This window comes from Syngnathus scovelli, chromosome 1 (genome assembly GCF_024217435.2).
Source record: "Syngnathus scovelli strain Florida chromosome 1, RoL_Ssco_1.2, whole genome shotgun sequence".
NCBI lineage: Eukaryota > Metazoa > Chordata > Actinopteri > Syngnathiformes > Syngnathidae > Syngnathus > Syngnathus scovelli.
Genome location: NC_090847.1, coordinates 20,127,658 through 20,142,726, shown reverse-complemented (window position 1 = coordinate 20,142,726; position 15,069 = coordinate 20,127,658).

Below are 15,069 nucleotides of genomic sequence, written 5' to 3'. Positions count from 1 at the left end.
AATGGATGATACGAGGGTGGTACGCTCTGAAGTGCATTGTTCCTATCGCAATCAATTTTAAAGCAGTTATTCCTTTCTCTATAATGTTGGATGATTTTGAGAGACAGCTAATAGCATGTGGTCTGGCAAAATGGTGCTCATGCTAAAACAAAGCTACACTATCTGTAAGGTTGAGTAGACTAGGATGGCTGTTGTGTTTGGGGACTGGACTATCAACTTCATTGCTGTCTTAGATCATGGGGGAAAAGGCTATGTAATATAACCTTGTGGTTGTAAATGTCAGGTTTCATGGGGAAGAGGACCCAAGTGCATGGAAGCCAGGAAGTGGGGTCCATTACAAAAGATTTGATTTACTAAATGAAATAAAAGGCAAACAAGGCACAACAGGTCATGGAAAAACTAAAGAAACAGTAGATGCAAGCAGTCACAAAACAAACTTGGCTGTGAGTTAATGAGTATAAAACAAGGTCAGCACAATACACAGTTTAACACACACAGTACATAGGACAATGACTTACCAAAGACTGAATGGAAAGGAGGGAACTAAATACAGACAAACTGATGCAACAATGAGGAGCACCTGGACGAGACGCAAGTGGCCGAGGAAGCTGATTGGAAGATACAAAGGGGCGGGGCAAACAAGACCAGGTGCCAACAGACAAAGACAAAGAAAAGGCACACAAGGAAGGGACAAGGTAAACAAGCCAAAGTCCAAATCAAAACCAAACAAACTAAGAACTTGGCAGTAAATCAAAAAACATTAGCCACCAAAAAGAAGCACTCGGTACCTGTATATTACGGTCATCATAATGTCATATCTCCTATGCAGTATACCTGATATTGTAGCTTCTTTTCGACTAATTCTTTATACAGTAGAACCTTGGAACTCGACAGCCTCGGTACTCAACATATTCAGCGCAAAGTGTCAGGAAATCTTTGGGGAGATCTTGACAAAGCTTCCAAATCCGACCTGATTCAGTGACTTTTGTAGCCAAAATACACCCTTTCATTCACATTGACATTATTTCCGGGACTTCAGCTATTCTATCATGCTTTAGGTTTAAATAATTATTATTAAATAATTATTTTGTCATGTTTCATTTATGTCAAGCTCATTGTCTTTTGAATGTCCGATGTTCCATCACATATGGACTGCGTAAAGCTGGGCTCCAAGCTTTTGCTGTATTGTATTTTCGTTGTGTTTTAGTTTTATGTACTGTTTCTTTGGAATTCAACTGCTTCGCTTCTCGACGCTCCTTCTGGACCAAATTAGCGTCGGGTTCCGGGATTCTACTGTACATTCAAACTAGCTATAAAACAGAAAAGAGTAAAATCAAACCATTTATCTTGGATTGCAATCGCTCTGCTTTAGTTGAATGACCTAGAAGGGTTTGTTTATTAGAACACAACAACATTTGCTAAGCAGAAGACCATGCAACGTACTGGTAAATTGTCCTACATTTGTACACTTTGAACCTGTAAATGTGATATAAACAGTTCCAAGGACATGCATAACTGCTATGGACATTTCTGTCCAGAGCGTTTAATGAGTATTGCTAGCTCTTATGGATTTTTACAATGCTATTATCATTACGCTCACTTTACCTACTGGTTGTGATTTGCTGTCTTATTACCAACAAAAGCGCAAAAGTAAAGATGAGAAGTTTTCTAATGTGCGTACCCTGGAGAGTTTCTGTTTAGTACCTAAAGACTTTTTCAGTTCTGTTTATGGAGCGGTGTTTGGATCTTGTGGGAGATGAGCCGACAATACACACACAGTGATGGAGAATTAATTCAGTCAAGGTGTGTTCAAGAACCTTCCCAGCTGCACTCAAAGAGAAGAGGAGACCAGAGAAATAACCTGACACGGGTTATAATCGTCTCCCTTCTGCTTGTGGGGGAGCCCATCTAAACAAAGTGTGTCCCCGTTCTTGAATGTGTGTTTATTTAGCTATTGTCTGCTGCCTGTGTCCCTAAATGTGGATCATTTGCAATTCTGATTCTTTATTTATTTCTCCCAAATGAGGCTTTTCTGTCTCCGTGTGCTAAATAAGTTAGGAAGCACACTGGGGGCTTTGTAGCTTGCTCCTAACATGATATTGAATTAATTATCATAGCAAAAGCAGCTATTGGATGAAATCATCAAGGTTTCTGGAATAGTGATTTACATTACTTTAATATTATGACTGAGATCAATGGCGATTCTCCATAGGAAATTAGAGTATCCTTCAATTTCTTACTTTTGTTTCTGAAAAATTTGGCCCATACTATCCCGGATCACATAAAAAATGCATGAACCTTGTTTCTGGGGAGAATCAAGGTCGCCTTCTAAACAACAAGAATGGCGTTGTTTTAATGAGCAATAATCATCAAGTGGCTATTGGAATAATTTTCAATTCCTCAGTCAAGTGCGGTCAAGGATTATCATTGTTCTGTTCCTGCTCATTGAGGCATGAGGTCTACAAGCTAGCAAGGAACTTCCTGGTAAGGTTTGATTAAATCAGTAATGACTGATAATGAGGTCATGCTGTATCTGTTCTTTACTCGGAGCATAACCAGTGCACGATGCCAAAACCTTCAGATCCAATATTTCATGGTAGTGACGTAGGCCATGGAAGAAAGATTTTTTTTTTTTTTTCACGAGGATAGTGATTTTCAGGATTTCAAATTTGAGTTCAGTGCAACAATTTTCCATTGCAACGGGAGCAGTCACCAATAAGGCAACACTGCTAGAGATTAAATAGAAACCCGTGCAAAGCTTCATTGACTGACTCACTCGTTCGTGTGCATGTTAACAGCAGATGGCCATATCAGCACGTCAGCAGGACATTTATTGCTGTGGAGAAAACATTTTTGGGGAATTTTCCACCGAGGAAAGCCGTAACGAGCAACTGTGGAACCAACACAGTCAAATGAGCTACTATGAGGGCTATTACATCGCTCCTGTGAGTTTGGACCATTATTACAAGCTCTTATAAATATATAATTCTCCTGCAGGAGGCTCAGCCTGTTTGAAATGTGCTTCTATATTTGGTGCACGATAATTCCCATGCACGCCAATGGATGCAATCACACAGGGGCAACTGCGAAACAGCAACTAAAGAAAACTGTTCCCCACATGCAAGCACACTAAATTACAGGATCATTTTCATGCAATGAATACAGAGTCAACTGATATTGGAACCTCTAGTTAATCAAGTCAGGTATTGTAATGCCAGAGCACACAGACATTAGCCTTCCATTGTATGTACAGACCTCTTATCCTGAACTTGGTTAGATAGATAAAGCTGGGCAAGTAACAGGGTACAGAACAGTGCTCTATTTCCCTTAATATCCAATATGTTCAAAGGTTAAAAGGGGGCAGAAGAGAAATTTTTTTTCAAGTCAAGTAGAGTGACTTTAATGAAAAAACACAAGTGTGTGCATGTGTATGTGTGTGTGTGTGTGTGTGTGTGAGAGAGAGAGAGAGAGAGAGAGAGAGAGAGAGAGAGAGAGAGAGAGAGAGAGACAGAGACAGAGACAGAGAGACAGACAGAGAGACAGAGAGACAGAGAGACAGAGAGAGACAGAGAACGTATCAGAGAGGTTCTTAAAGCATGTGGATGATTATAAATCAGCAAGAGCGAGAGAGAGAATGGAGAAAGGGTGCATCAGAGAGAAAATGGTGCAGAATTAGGAGATTAAAGTAGCGACGGGATTAGGCTCCAGGTTTTAATGATGTAAATGGAACAACTGTGACACATCATCGCCGGCCTTGCGCTCTTCCCTGCTGCCTCTCCTGCAGGCACTTTTTCTGCCGATTGCGCCCAGGCGACTTCTGGACTTTGCTTTCTCATAAATGGCACGTATTTGTTTTTCAACTTTTACAATTTCAAATATGGCATTACTCCCCCGTGAGCGACACACTCTTGACAACAGCCGGAACCACCAAATTTTGTTTGGGCAGAATTTTGTTGGTGTTAAATAGTCTTTCAACCCTGAGAGACACACTAAATGTAATCAATTTGAATTAACATGAATCTGGTCCATGCTGTCATTTTACATCACTTATTCCATGGTGCAGAATGCAGATTTGAATAGAAAGCCATCCACTTTATAAATTGCTTTTCCTGTTAAGAGGGCAGCTACAGCCTATCCATGGTGACAATGTAAAAGGCAGACTAAGATCACATACACTTATATACCGGTAGTCGATTTGCAACAAGGGATAGGCCAATAGTCAAGCCCAAAACTATTCTTACCCCAAGGATATAAATATTTTCAATCTTGAGTCAACGAGTCTAACAAAACGGGGCAGTTTGTGCCACATTAGTTTGTGTGACTGTAGTTGCTACAGTATGGTGACCTTTAAGGGTCAAAAGGCGTAATGTCGAAGCTCAGAGCAGAACTTGTTAATGATGATGTTATTTTACAATCGTGTGGCTGTTGGATGCATATTACACTTACTCGTATTGATTGTGCCCTTCCCTGTCACTATTAAATCAAGCATGATGATTTTTTTTTAGGATACAGACTAGTAATAAAGTCATACAGATTAGATCATTAATCAATCATGTCATGATGTCACAGAGATAAACATCATTTGATGACATTGCATACACGGTAGGGCGGTTTTTACTAAAGGAATTTTAAAAATGCCTGGCTTGACTTACTACGCAACAGCAAGCGTAACGCATTTTTATGTGATTGTAAAACCGGGTAAGGCAAGATGGGCATCTTTATGCTGGGTTTTGTTTTGGGTAATTTGGTCACTAAAACTGCAGAGATTCTTCAGCAGTTTCTCTGCAATGAGAGGAGCGAGCCTGCTCGAGACAAACAAATCGATGACTTAGAAGGTACACCTGGACTATCAATTTCAAGTTCTTACGCAGAAACAACAAGTGGAGATGGAGGACATGTGGATCAAACCTCTGCAGATCAAATGGATTCAGAAACATCGACGAGATTGAGGCACCTAAGAAGGATTTCATCTGGAGATGCTTTAAATCCAACTCCTGTTTTGCTTGATGCAGTTCCTCCATGCACTGCTGCAATGAGTATCAATGATGACCCTGTGGATGTACTTAATGATCCAACTGCCAGACAAGGTAAAGCAACTTTCACCATTTCTGGCATGCCTGATGATTTTCTTGGAGATTTACAAGCCTCACATGTACAGTCAGTGCCGGGTGTTCCAAGCATGGAGGTAATAAATGGGAATGTGGACTCACTGTCAGGACCTACAGATAAACAGGATTCAACAACTTGTGCCACGCCAAACATTCTAACACGAATACATTGCGGGATTAGTTCAAAAGCCAACACAAATACAAACCCTTCAGAAGAACAGGCTTCAGCAACCTGCATATGTCACAGTTTATCAAATGATGTCAGTTGCACATGTGGACGTGACTCTGCAAATGACCTTTCACTTTTCGAGGCTACAAACTGTGAAAGTGTGGCAGTGCCCTGCGATCCTAGTTCCAAAGATGCACAAGATACAATCAACTGCATGCAGTCATGTCTCTTCATTGAATCCACTGTTGGTTGTTATTTTCCAAGTGATACAACAACGCCAGTTCCATGCATTGCAGCAATACCCAGAGGTATTGACAATGAGGCCATACCTATTGATCCTAATACCAAAAAAACAGCAAGTCAAGCAGATGAGCTTCATAACACAAGATGTCTAGAAACTGCAGGTGGATCAGATATAATTGCAGACACCGTAACACTTCTAAAAAGTAGCATTCGTAGTCACACACATGAATCAATAACCTGCAACACACCAAGTATGCTTAATGAAGTTGATCCTACTGTTGGAAGTGCAAGTCCTCAGGCTGTACTTAAATTAGGTTCCACTTGTCAGGAATACCTCGATTCAAGATGCAGTAAATTGGAATGGATTACGTCCGCCATAGATTTGGAAAATGGGTTTGGCACCATGGAAATTGTAGGCAGAGCTGATGGGAACATGGATGACTGTGGTGGACTCACTTCAAAAGAACAAGAACAGAATTTATCTACCTCTACTCTATCAACTACAGTATTTCATTTCTTTGATGGCATTAAACCCATGTCCGATGCTGCAATGATTGCCAACGATGACATATTCGGAGTACATTTTATTTCTCCTTATGAAGAGCAACACGATCAACCAACCAGTCCCACATCAAATATGTTGGATTTGACCACATCCACCAGTAGTTTAGATTCATCGGCTGCTGGTGAGGACATGGACGAGACGTGCTCAGCCGAGAAAACAATTTTGGAACTTAGTGGATCCTCTTCCAAAGAAGACTTAACTACTGATGATGAAATAACGGTGAGCGATGATGATTCTTTGGAAGCTGATTGTGGTCTAACTTGCCAAGACCAACACGCTTTGACGATGAGTCCCATATCAAGTAAATTAGATTGGATCATGAACACCAGTGGTAAAGAACCAAATGATGCTTTTGAAAGCATGAGCGTTATGGACAAAGCCGATGAGACCATAGCAGAATCTGATGGCCCTCATTTCATTGGTGGTTTAAAACTTCTGCTTCCAACTCCAGATATTGGAATGAAAGAAAAAGATGATGATACATTAGAAACTAACTGTTCTCTTACTTACCAAGACCAAGCTGATTCGACGATGAGTCTCATTCCAAATAAATTGGATACGGTCACGCCCACCAGCAGTTTACAATTGCCTGAAAATACGGAAGTTACACAAAAAACTATTGCAACCATAGATGAACCTTGTGGTCCTACTTTGAAAGAACAAGAGGATTCTACTACCACTCCCTCATCAACAACACTCAATAATGACAATGGAGGTTTAAAACTTGCACAAGAGAAGAGAACTGCTGGCGAAAACATGGAGGTCATAAACAGAGATGACAAGACCATGACAAAACCAAGTGGACCTGTTGCTGAGGAAGAAAAATATTCAAGCGCCTTCCCAATATCAACCACAGTAACCAATTTCATTGACAGTTTGAATCCTAAAACTGTGCTACCAACTCCAGATGTTGAGTCAAAAGTGAAAAGTTATCGACCTTTTGAAACTGATTGTTGCCCTACTTGCCAAGATCAGCCTAATTCAAACATACCCATTGCCAATACATTGGATTGGAGCATGTCCACCAGTGTTTTAGAATCGGATGAGGCTTTTGACAACATGGGAGCTATAGAAAGATGGAATGAGACCTTGGATGAACCGAGTGGGTCCTCTTCAGAACAGAAGGATTCAATGACCTTTCCTACATCAACTACTCACAACAATATCAATGATGGCTTAAAACCTACACATGATCTGACAGCCTCAGATGATTCCGCAATTGCCGAAGATGAGACCTTGGGAGTTCATTGTGGACCTACTTGCCAAGAGCAACACGATTCACCAACCATTCTCTCAAAACCGAAGCCTATACTACCAAATTCAGATGTTGACGTAAAAGTAAAAGATGGTGACTCTTTGGAAATAGATCATGGCCCTACTTGCCAAGACCAGTTTGATTTAACAAGCAAGTTGGATTGGATCAAGTCGACCACTGGATTAAAATCAATTGATGCTTTTGAAAGTTTAAATGATGAAACTACAGACGAACCTAGTGGCCCTGCTAACAAAGAAGCTACCTCACTTATATCGTCAACACACATCAATCCATTTTATGATTTAAATCCTAAACCTGTGCTAGCAACTCCAGATATTGCACTATTTGTGAAAGACGACACTTTTGAAATGAATTCTGGACCAACATACCAAGAGCTTGATTTACAACCCAGTCACATGTTGGATTGGATAACATCCACCAGTGATTTTGAAATCACGGGACACATGGGAAATGATTCAGCTACCTTCCCTGCATTAACGACATTCAACAATTTAATTGGTAGTTTAAACAGTTCCCATGAGGTACCAACTGCAGTGGTTGTAGCAATTGCAAAGGATGATGAAACTGATTCTAATTGTACTTGCCTACAGTACAACGATTCATCCATCAGTCCCATACCGTTGGATAGGATTACATCCGCCAATGGGATACATTCGTTAGTTGCTGTTGAAAACAGAGTTATATGTAGATCTTCCGAAATCATGGCAGAACCAAGTGTTTCCCATTTATCAACTACACTGACTGATTCTGTTTGTTGTTTAAAAGATGAACTTGTACTACCAACACCAGATGATGCAATAATACGGACAGTTGCTTACAATTTGGAAACTGATTGTAGTCTTACTTTCAAAGACCAACTTGATTCAACAATAAGTCCCATATTTAGTATGTGTGATTGGATCCCGTCTACTAGTAATTTGGAATCAGAAGCTATTATTGGAGCAGTTGAGGAGACCATGAACAAATTTAGACTCCCTTCTTCCACAGTGCCAGAGGATTCAAGTAGCTCTGCTATAGCGTTTACAATTCCACCTTTAGTTGGTGCTTCCAGATTAACAACTCCAACTCCAGAGGTTGAGTTAATGACAAAAGAGAATGACAATTTGCAAATCGAATGTATTCCTGCTTTTCAAGAGCAGCGCAATTCAACAATCAGTCCTATTCTAAGTATGTTTGATTGGATCACATGGACCTGTGATTCGGAATCAGCAGCTGCTTTTGCGAACATGAATGCTGTGGAAGGAACTCATCCCACAGTGGCAGAACCCAGTGGCCCAATTTCCATAGAACGCAGTGATTTAACATCTGCTGTATCAACTACAATGGATGAAATAAGTCCCATTGATGGTTCCACCAACCAACATCAACATGAAGCATCAAGAATCAGTCCTATATCAAGTTTGGTGGATTGGGTCATGTCCACCAGTGGTTTAGAATTGGCAGTTGGTGTTGAAGGGACGGACATTATTGGTAAAAACGATGAAACCTCAATAAAACACAGTAGTACAACTTTCAAAGAACCAGAGAATTTAGCTAACCCCCATTTATCATGCATCCTTCATAATACCAATCCCACTGATGTGTCACAAATTCCCAAAGTTGCAATTTTAGCAGGGGAAGACGCTGTTGAAATCAATTGTGGTCCTACTTACCAACGAGAGTCCCAAACCAATCCCGTATCCAGTATGTTGGACTGGATAAATTCAACCGAGGGTTTGGATGCTGCTGTTGAAAACACGGGAGTGATCATTAGCGCTAATGGAACAGAGGGAGAAACTACTGGCCTTGCTTTCAATATTCCCCAACATCCAACTCCCTCCAATATGTCAGTTAACCATGAATTCAAACCTATTGGTGATTTAAAGACTAAACCCATGCACGCTCCTCCAGTTGTTGAAGAAATATCAGTAGACACTAAAGCTTTGGAAGTCCATTCTGATCATACTTACTTCAGACAACCGGATTCACTAGACTGGGGCGAATCAAGTATGCCTGACGAGAATAGCAACAGTGTTAGAGTTGAATCAGTAAATGTGTGTTCAAATCACCTTGCTCCATTCATGGCAACCATATCAAAAGAAAATGCTACTGTGACAGTACCTACTTCTGATGAACAACAGGTTTCAATAGCTGACACCTTTTCAAGTACACTAGATGAAGGTAATGATACTGACACTTTACAAAAGCTCAATGTACGACCAACTCTCACCATTCTATGCTTAGCAGCAATCACTGGAAAAGCTCCGGCAACCCCTGGTACTTCTGCTTCCAAGGTTTCACAAGATTTCACAACATGTTCCATGTCCAGTATGATCAATGAGACTGATGCAAGCGAGGAAGAAGAATCTTCAAATGTACGTCCAATGGTTGGTGTTGTTGCCCAAAAGCAACATGATTCAAGAATGTGCCCGATATCAAATATGTTAGATGGAATCAATCCCGGGGATCATTCAGAATCTGCAGCTTTAAAAACTTTTCAGTTCTTGGAAGTCTTACCTAAAAATAAGTACATCAGTGAGCCTACATGCAAAGATTCACAGGTCTTGGCACATAACAATATGCCAAGTGTACTTCATGATTCAAAAGATACAGAACTGGGTAAAGAGCAATCTGTTTCATATATTTCCCTGCAAACTCAAGATGATGCCACGTTGGAAGCACCAAGTTCTCCTTTCCAAGAAAAAAATATTTTAGCCACTGGGCCTTCAAGCATGCTTGCTGGGATCATAAACAGTGATGGATTAGAATCAGCATCTGTTCAGAGCATGGTAGCCATACCTGCAGAGACAGAGACAGTGGCAGTAACTCGTGGACGTACTTTCAGGGATTCACATAATTCAAATGATTTCCAGATTTCAAGTGAACTTTCTAAGACCAACCCCTCTGATGGTTTAGAAGCTGCACAAACCTTCCCAACCCAAGATATTCCATGCAGTGAATTGGCAACATATGATCAGTTGGAAGAACTGTCTACTGTTCTTCATGACATAAGAAGTTTGATTCGTGAAATCAATTCAAGTAAAGTTTTGAAAGATGGATTAATGCCGACAACACTAGATAGTGAGTGCGTTGCCGTAATGTATGAAGATAATGTCTCACTGGGAAAACTATCTTGTTCTAATTTCAAAGAACATCCTGACTCATTTACTCTGCCTTTGAGTGATCTTGATGAGATAAAATCCACAGATAATTTCCAATCTGTGTCACCATGTACAATTGTTCAGTACATTGAAGCCATAAATGGAGTTGATAATCCTCAAAAGTCAAATGATCTTCAAATCCCTAATGCACTTCCGGAGACTGATCCCACTGATGGTTTAGAAGATGTACATATTCTACAAACCCAAGATAGTTCATGCACTGAAGTATTGGATCATTTTGATGACACTTCTCTTCATTCCCAAGACCGACACGATTCAACAAGTTTCGACATAGTAGCAAGTACCATTCATGAGATTGATACCAGCGTTAATTCTGAAATCAAATTTAGGCAATCAACTGAAGAAGTTCCGTGCATTGCAATAAGTGATAACGATGATGGCATTTTAGAAGAGCTTTCTAGTTTTCCTTTCCAAGAATATTATGATTCAGCAACCTGGGCTACCATGACTGAGATGGATGAGAACAAATTCATTGATAGAATTGAACCTACAGCTGTTTCACAACAAGCAAGTCTTCAGTGTTTGAAAGGCAACCCTGGAGATGATGAGGCAGAAAGTGGAGCACTTTCCTTTGGGGAGTTGCATCATTCAAATAACTTTCCAATTCTCTCTGAGACCTATACTGCTGATGGTTTAGAAAAAACCCATTTGCGAACAACCCAAGATATCCCATGCTTTGAGTTAATGACCAAACATGATGATGCATTAGAAGAACAGTGTCCTCTCAATTCACAAGAGCTCCATGATTTAACAACTTTGTTTCATGAGGTCGATACCAATGATGATTTAAAAGCTGAATTTATGAAACTATCAACTGATGTTCCACGGACTGCAATAATGGATAAAGAGGATGTGTCTTTGGAAAAGTTTTCTAGTTCTACATTGCAAGAGCCACATGATGCAGAAATCTGCAGTACACCAAATGTGCTTGATGAGATCACCGCCAAAGATGGATTAGAATCTGCATCGTATATTCCGTACGTAAATTCGAAATATATGGAAAGTGGACTTTCTAAAAGTTATGCCATTGATGGTTTAGAAACTGCACATCCGATACCAATCCAAGATGTTCCCTGCATTTCAAGACTCAAATCTAATGCCATATTAGAAGAGCAAGAAATCCCATCCTTTAAGTTATTGGCCCAATATGATGTATTAGAAGAGCTGTCTCCTCTTAATTCAGAAGAGCTCCATGATTTAACAAGTTTGTTTAATGAGATCAATTCCAATGATGATTTGGAAGCTGAACGTACGGAACTATGGAATGACGTATCATGCGTTGCAGTAATGGATAACGAGGATGTCACTTTGGAAACGTTTCTGAGTTCTCCATTGCAAGAACAACATGACTCAGAAACTTGGACTACTCCAAGTGTGCTTGATGAGATCACAGCCAGAGATGGGCTAGAATCTACAGATTTTGTACCGTACATAAATTCTGAATATATGGACATTGGACTTTTGAATCCCAAGGTCTCCGATGATTGCGAAACTGAACCAATCCAAGATGTTCCTTGCATTTCAAGACTGCCTACACATGATGGCATATTCAAAGAACCCTGTTCCATTAAAACCCAAGAGTTGCAGGACTCAGAAACGTTCAACGTTCCAAGTACGATCAAATTCGTTGAGGATTCGGGAGTTGAATTTATACAACCGACTCCATATTTTCACTGCTTCACAGAAATTGATAACGATTGTGATACTGCTGAAAATCTTTCTAATTTTGTTTTCGAGGAACAAAATAGTTTAGAAACCTGGTCTACTCCAGGTGTGCTCAACGGTATGAAAGTCGCAGCTTTTGTTCCACATGCAAATGGTCAAAGCATGGAAGCCATATCTGAACATGACACTGCTACAGTAACTCGTGGACCTTCTTCCAGTGAGACATTTAATTCAAATGACCTCCAAATTCCAAGTGAGACCAATCCTACTGATTTAGAACCTGCACATGTGCTACCAACTCAAGATATTCGATGAATTGAAGAATTGTCAAATATGAGAAAATGCCTTCTCTTAACTCTCAAGATCCACATTTCAACAACACCGTATCAGCTACATTTCACTTGATTGACTCACCCAAGACCTTTCATTCATTTCAATGAATGATGATGCTTTGGAAATAGTACTTTACCTGTTTCATTTCCAAGTACAATTTAATTTAGAAAACTGGCGTAGTTCAAGTGTGTCTGATAAAATCAAACCCACAGAAGGATTGGGAACAGCAGTTGTTAAACTATATGCAAATGCAAAGAAGCCATGTCTGGAAATGATGAACGATGAATGATGATGGTTTCCAATCCCCAAATTCCAGACTGATTCCAAATGTCCCACACTTGCCTTAATGGATAGAGGACAACCCTTTGGAAATGATTTCTAATTTTCCTATCGGATACAGTATCTTGATTGACAGACCTCGCCTTCTTAGAAGTGTGCTTGATTCGATAGTTTCCCAAAGATGATTCAGTATCTGCAGATGTGTTCGCAGCTTTCCACTGGAAACCATACCAAGAATCGACTACACCTGTGAATCTAATTCTAGAGAGCAACATGATATGATGTTTGATGAAATTAAAACTCAAATGTGAAATATGAGCCATATGATGAAAGATTTTGCCCATACAACTGCTGAAACTCATCATATTTGATCATGACCGACTGACCAACCAAGTTATGTCAGTATTGTGCTTTGTCATTATAATTTTGGGTGTTTTTGTAACTACTCGTTGCAACATTAATACATTTTTACAACATTTATAGTTTTAAATAGATTTGTTATTATAACTATTTTGTCAAATTAAATATTTTGCTGTTTTGCTGTGGTCTCTTTTCTTCTGAAGCACCTTATTTGATTTCACATTAAAACAAAATTTGAGCTGTCTTTGAGAAGCAATGTTATTGATAGAGGGGATTTCTTCAGGATTGTTTTTGTTGGTCAAGTCAAGTCAAGTCAAGTCAAGTCAAGTCAAGTCAAGTCAAGTCAAGTCAAGTCAAGTCAAGTCAAGTTTATTTGTATAGCCCTAAATCACAAACAGTCTCAAAGGGCTTCACAAAAATTGACAATTATTCTCAAAGCATCCCCTGATCTTAAGCTCCCAAGGTGCTAATGTTCTGATATAAACTAATGAAAATTTCTAGATCAGCCAAATTCTGGCTAACCAAAACATCGAGGTGAGGCTATAATCAGCTTGAATCCATCAGGTGATCCAGATTTGAGGTTTGATCTCTCGTCCTTAAAAGTGCTCTTCCTCTCCTTCTCTACCGCTTTAATTCAAAGGATATTTTAAACATTCCCTTTGTTGAAATGCAGAGACTTCAGTAAAATTTTCATCGTGCCCGGAAGAGTCTAAAGGCCAACATCAGACGTTTGAACCCCCCCCCCCACCCTCAAAAAAAAAAAAATCACAAATGATGTCCCAGTGACAAGCCCGAATGAAAATCAATTGAGTTTGCGACAGTAGCATGCGGCTTCTGCCACAGCTAATTTGAATAATATGAAAACTTTTTTCCCCCAATGCATGCATTCTAATGTGCTTTGATGGAACTGGAGAGTCTAGACACGGTGCTGGCGCGTCCCCAAGCCAATGCTGAGAAATTAGAAATGCAAGAAAAGGAGCTGATGGAGCAATACTTTACTGACCTGACAAAGAAAAACTTTTCAATGAATTTCTTTGCAATCAGGTGCCAGTTGAAGCTGGCTGGTGTGTTGACGGGAGTTTCAAGAGCATCACGTCGCAAAGATTGTGCAGCTTGTTGTATCTTTTAGCGGAAGAGACTTTTAATTGTCCTGCCTGTCCCTACTCATCACTGGCATTGATAGATGGACAAATCTAATTGTTGTAAATAATATTTTTCCGTTGCACTCCCAATGGTACACAGTAAACTGAAGCCCCTCAAGGATTTTGTCAGTCCCCCATTTTGCCAAACATGACATCAATAAGTGCAGTTTGAAGATCTGGCAGATACAGAACAACCGCTGCTGAGTAGAAATCTGCACGTTAGATATCACTGTTCTAGTGTCTAATGGAATAGAATGCAAACTATAGGGATAGGGAAAATGCAACTAGGGAAATGCAAATGAAATTAGTGTGACAAGGTGAAAGGAAAAATCAGCTATGAACATGTACACACACACCTGCATTGGTTTATGCATTGGTTGGTGCGGTTGTGTCATTGTTATTCCCCACTCTGGCCCTGCTAAGAACCCATTTTGCTTTGCGCTACACTGCATTCTCTGGCTGAACGCTCCGCATCGCGAGCTGGAAGATAATGTAATCACCAAAATGGACAAAACGGCTGAGCCTTTTAATCACAAGCATTGGAGACGGAAAAAGCTTTTTAAACTCACCATGACGGCTTTGACATTTTGGATGATTATCAACGGGAATTTTAGGACTCAAAATACATACTTTATCCTCCAGGCATGTGCGTTTCTTAAATGTTGAATGTGTTGAACATCAACCTGTATGTGAAATGTGATGATTTGGTTGGTCATGCTCTTTAATCCACTTGATTTTTGTTTTTATTACCATAGAAAGCCTGTGAAC